We start from the raw sequence: 6,000 nt of genomic DNA on the forward strand, positions 1-6,000 counted from the left end.
ACTTTGACACCTTTACGTCTTATTATGCGGACATTACACTTTTATTCTTGACTGATTCAGCATTGAATAAGAAGTATGACACATTATAACAGATTACACTACACAAACTACTGGGTAATCATAATCTCTTAGTACACTGATAGGGCTTTCCCACTTGCAGAAAACTCCTGAAAAACTCCTGATATTTCCAGGAGGAGCTGTAATGTGTGAATGCAAACAGCCTATTTTTTTCCGTTCTGACCCCTGTACTTAGTACAATTTACACTTCAAAACCTTTTTCCAGATTGGTATATTCTGTTGTACAGCTCATTCTTAAACATGGAATCTGAAACACATCTCTGCTAACTTCACTACTTTCTTAAAGACACATTAAGTCTCCTCTTTACCAAAATCTTTACCAATGTTTATTACAGTTCGATCACATCCATGGATCCATTTTTATGTTGCAGCTTTATTGTCCGCCTCCGTGTTACTCACAGAGAGATAACTAGAAATTATTTTATAATTAGAGCAGGGTAAAGCAATAAGACATATTACAAACGTTTGTATAAAACATAAAAGGACAGAATACAATGAAAAACAAGGCTGTGTTTGTTTGTGCAGTCGAGTAAACAGTAAACAGAACAAATCTTTGAGTGCATCAGGACTGTCGTTTCTACACTGACAAACTTTGGTGTTAAAAAAAAGTGCCTTAACATACAACGTTTATTTTCCAGTGAACAGCGGACATGTTTTTAATGTCTCTCTTTGCCTTTCTAAATCAAAACATTGATTTTATTTTCTTCTGTTCATGGCACATTTCATGTAAGTGAGGTGTACCAAAATATCAAATAGCAAGCACTTCCAAAAAATGAAGTACTTGGTGCTGAACAAAAAACATCCAAAGATAGAAAAAGACTAAAAGTCCGCACACCAGAAGCTGCTCAAATTCAATGAATTTAATGGAAATATCACCACATGTAACTTTTCAGGCACTCGCCCTTCATCAGAATTTCTTCACATGAACAAGTAAATAGGCACAGGTCCACATATATATACAACCCCTTAGGTCACCTCACAGGTCATGTGATACAAAACCAGGAACAATATACAATATAAGCTATGCAAGACATTCATAGTGAAGGACCACAGGACGTATGCATAGATACTCCAAATACATAAAAATGCATTAATACACAACTCCAGCAGGAAACAGCCTGCAGTGACTGGAGGATAATATATATATATTTATTTCATATTTATATTTATTTCTCATTTACTCCACTTACTTCTCTTTACATCTGTTTACATCTGTTAGTCCGATCACTGTCCACTTATATCTACTCTTTTTAATATTTTGTATTTTAAGTTAAGTTTAAGCTTTAAGTTGTATTTAAATTGACACTTTAAATTTTAGGTTTAAAATGTTTCGTTCTATCTGCACTGTTGTTATTTTACTGATCTGTGTGCCTTAGAATTGCCCCCAAATAAAGTTTTTTGAATGTGAATTTGAATTTGAATTACCAGAATAACTTGAATTACATGACAGTAAACATCAGGAGAAACCATCCTCATGACGGCTAAAACAAGGAGAGAACGAGATAGTAGAGGTGGCTCTACTGTATAGGAAAATGATAGAGACAGATGAAGAAATTAAAATAAATAAATAAAGGAAGCATCACTTAAAAGCAAGGCAACACCAGAGGCAGGAGTGGAATTAAGTCAAGAATAAAAACCTCAAACTAAGAGGGAAAACAGACTTAAAGATACCAAAAGAAGCTAATTTAAAGCTGGACTAAAAATGTACAAATTTACTTTTCTTTAATGCTGTCGTCTTTTTCTGTAAAGGCTTGAAAGATGCAGGCTCATCCAGTGAATCTTAACAGTCATGATACCCTGTAATGTACATAATGAAGACTAATGCTGCTCTCACATGGTCGGATCAGGAGTTTTTAGTTTTACCACATTTGGTCTCTAGATGGCAGTAAGTCATAGCTGAAAATACCCAAGGTCTACGGGTGCACAATTAAAAAATTTGAGTGATACGTTTTTGATTTAATTGAATTCCCCCCGAGCCAGAGACTCTCCGCTCAGGGTCGACGCGAGAGACGGAGAAAATGTTCTCTTTCAAACAGAGGCAACATGCAGGTCGGTCCAGTGTCTCCTAAGATCAAGGCTGCTCGGGCTTGGTGCTCAACATCTGCTCAGAGAGAGAGAGAGAGAGAGAGGTGAGGAGCCACTGTTAGGGAGAAGAAGAAATCCATGTCGATGAATAAATGATAGGCTGGTGAAGACCTGCTCCAGATATTCATTCAATGTGGACAAATCTCTGAAATCAACCAAATTAGGAGAGAAAAGTTACAAAAGTGAGGAGTTCCCCTGATGCTGAAACACACAATGAATCACTCTGCACGCTCTCAGGTGAAACAGCTGATCATGATGGTGTTTTGATTTGTTATTACACTGAAGTGATGGAGGGTTGTTGATGGAGCGTGTTTCTTCCAGCCTGTCAGGAGCGTCTCTGTTACAGTAACAACAGGCTGACAGCAAGGACTCGCTGTGCACGCACTTTCTGTCAGACCTCAACTATTTATACGACTGTTTCCTGTCTGAGCTGGTGAATACAGGAGACTTCTGTGACTGTCACATTTTGACATCTTTCACTGTCCATTCAGGGTGGACGCAGTGTCAAAAAAAAAGAAGCTGTTCTTAAAGGCATGTGTGATTGTCTCAGTACAAGTCTGAGTGTTTTCAGAAAAGAACTCAAATCTGCGGCCGTGCAATGTTTTTTTTAATATGTGCATGATCAGGTTACGGCTGCGCAATCAATCACAATTTCATCCTTATTGTGATCTTCAAAATAAACACATTGCACAAGTCTGAGTTTATCAGGATGAGGCTTTCTCACTCTGCATGCAAACATTGAAATCCTTGGGTGGAAACCTGGGCGTGATGTTTTTTTCATGCAGTTTTAATGCAGTCAGATGAAGCTAAAGCTCAGCTAGCAGATACCCTCAGATTAATTGGTACCAATTTAAATGTGTGTGTGTGGGGGGGGGGGGGGGGGGGGGACGACTGTCTTTGGTTTTTATTTGAGATTCAGAAGAAACATGCTGCAAACCGGTGTTTGGAAAACAAAAACAAGAAACAGGCGATACTAGTGAAAATTGTGAGCTGATGCTGTAGGCTAGACCATACTAACTGAGACCAAGACAAGACCAAGACCAGAGTGCTCCAAGATCAAGACATTTAGTGATCAAGACCGAGTCAAGACAAAGACCAAGTCCATAAATATCAATAAAAATGTATTGATATTTTCAATCATATTGTGTGCAACGGGCGTCTGAGTCCGCCCAGTCTGAGATCGAGACAAGACAAAGACCAAGGCAGGGCGAGACCGAGACAAGACCATAAATATCAATAAAAAATCATCATATTGTGTGCAGTGGGCGTGTCACTCATTGAGACCGTAACACAGAGAAAGTTGCGGCTGTAACCGGGGGGATAAAAATCATATCAAATAATGAATGAATTGAAGTTATTTGTTCTTCTAGAAAGAGACATTTTCCTTCTAATCACAGAAATGACGTGGAAACGTATCCTGTTAGTGGTGGTCTTGATTTAAAATCTAGAGTCCGCTTAGTCTGAGATCGAGACGCTTAAAAACTCTTTTGATTCCAAGACGAGACCGAGACCTTCAAAAAGTGGACTCCAGACTGATTTGGAGTACTACAGCACCACTGTGAGTTGTATAATATATGCTCTCTCTAATGTTTCTTTATTTATCACACTTCATTATCGCAAAACTAGACAATGTTACCGCACATCACATATTTTTCTCAGGTCGTACCTGCAGTAGCGCTCGTGTTGTCTAATCTTTATTGTGTCTCACCGTCATTGAGCTTTCTAAGAGCAGCGGGATCTTCAAACCAACCCGCTGCTTTTTGTCTTCCCATTGTACACATCTCCACGCTGGGACGACATCATTGCAAAGTGTTCTCTTGAAAACCTTTATCCATCCATAAATACATTTATTTAATAAATATATTTATTTATCTTATTCAGTGCTGTGTCTTACTTTTATTTTCCTTACTGATTATCATATTTATTGTGAAACAGATCAAATTCACTGTAAATAATTGAAACGTTTGGTTAATAAGATGTCCTTTTCTTTTTGCTAATTTGCTCATTAAAATTTCAGAGCCCAAAGTAACACCTTCAAACTGTTTTTTTAGTAAAAAAATACATTTAAAAAAGCCGTCCAAAATCAAATAATTCACCTTCATACATGAAAAGAAAACCAGCGTATCCATACATCTAAAAGGCTTCAAGCAGCAAATGTTTTTAACTATGTTACACTAAATAAAAAAAAAGCTGGCAGGTCATTTTCATTTGATTGACAAATTTATTCATCGACCTATCCTCGCACTCTAAATCTTATATACCCTTCACAATGTGCCACACACACACACACACACACACACACACACACACACACACACACACACACACACACTCACGCACAGTGATGTGGAACATGAGTTGTCATGCAAGGTGATGGCCTTGCGTTGACGAGCAATTTAGGGTTCGCTGTCTTGCTCAAGGACACTTTGTAAGGAGGAGGCGCCGATGATCAAACCATCAAACCTGCAAATAAATTAACGAAGAGCACACTCCCCTCACTTGGACACGGTGGAAGGGGGGGGAGATTTTGAATATTTTCTCAGGTTTTATGAGAGAGGTTACAATCAGTTTTTTTTTCCTATTAGAGCTCTCATCAACACGACCTGTCTTATCTCAAATATGTTCATTTTTTAAATTTGCAGTTTATTAGAGAAATCCTGAGTTTTTCTTACAAAACATGGCAGGGTGAATTTCTGTGTTCAGGCCCAAGATTGACCCTCATACCTCTTACCTATACCTGTGTTTGTTGCTTTCTTTGAACTTTTAAACCCCAAAAATAGATCCTTATGAGTCGAGTTCCTCATCGACTTTCCCCCCCCCCAGCATCTCCCAGCTGCACCTGCCAGGAGGTGCTATCAGGGATGCAGCGGCCCCTGGCAGTACTTAGCTACAGTAAACATCTAATCAATAAACAGAACAAATGCTGGAGAGATGTCCAGAAATAAACTTTGTTGCATGTGTAGTAAAAGCAGCTCCCTCTCGTCCCCCTGTGTGGAGGGAGGTGATGGGGGAGGAGCAGTCTGGGGGCCCGGGGCCTCGGGGTATCAGCTCCTATTTCCAACAAGTGTTTCTTTGTCACATGTGTGGTTACTCTGGGGTCCGTGCTACAGCTGTTTGAGGCGAGCGGTCATGGCTATGATTCTGCTCGTTCTGCCCAGTTTGTGGCTTTTAACATCAGAGATCTAGAGATTTAAATTTAACATGTTGTCGCTCTAGAATATATATACATAATATATTGCAAAAAAAAACACACACAAAATGTAAATATAAACGCCTCTGGCCAAATTGGACTCCTGCAACATCAGAGGCGATGAAGGCAGGCTGTCATTACAGGTAGCAGCCTCGTTATTAGGCTTGAAATGTGTGTGTGTGTGTGTTAGTGTGTATCTCTGACCCATCTAATCACTTCTGTCACGTCAGGGACCAGAAGTATCTAACAGGTTTTCTCTCTTCCTGGTTGTTCTGACTTCATAACAAAGCAGGTGGAGCGTTTGATTTGCGAGTCGGGGATTAACACATCGAGATCTTTAAAAAGATGTAAAGCGTGTAATCTGACGGGGAATAAAACATGTCACACACCGTGTAACGACGTCATGTATGTTGAGAGGGATTCTTCTGTTTGATGTGTTCATCTCCCCCGAGAGCAGACACAGTCACACACATCCTGTGCTAACTGTGTTTATCTTTAATCCTTTAGTTCTCGTGGTGATTTTAAGGTTTTTTCTGTTTTTTCACACGTTTTTATTCAGCTCTCTGGGCTGTCAGCATGTTTTAGAACTGTGTACAATAATCAAAAATGCTCGTTTGTCATCCAAATAATGAGTATTTTTCTCTGTA

The sequence above is a fragment of the Labrus mixtus genome, chromosome 10 (genome assembly GCF_963584025.1).
Source record: "Labrus mixtus chromosome 10, fLabMix1.1, whole genome shotgun sequence".
In the NCBI taxonomy this organism is placed as follows: Eukaryota; Metazoa; Chordata; class Actinopteri; order Labriformes; family Labridae; genus Labrus; species Labrus mixtus.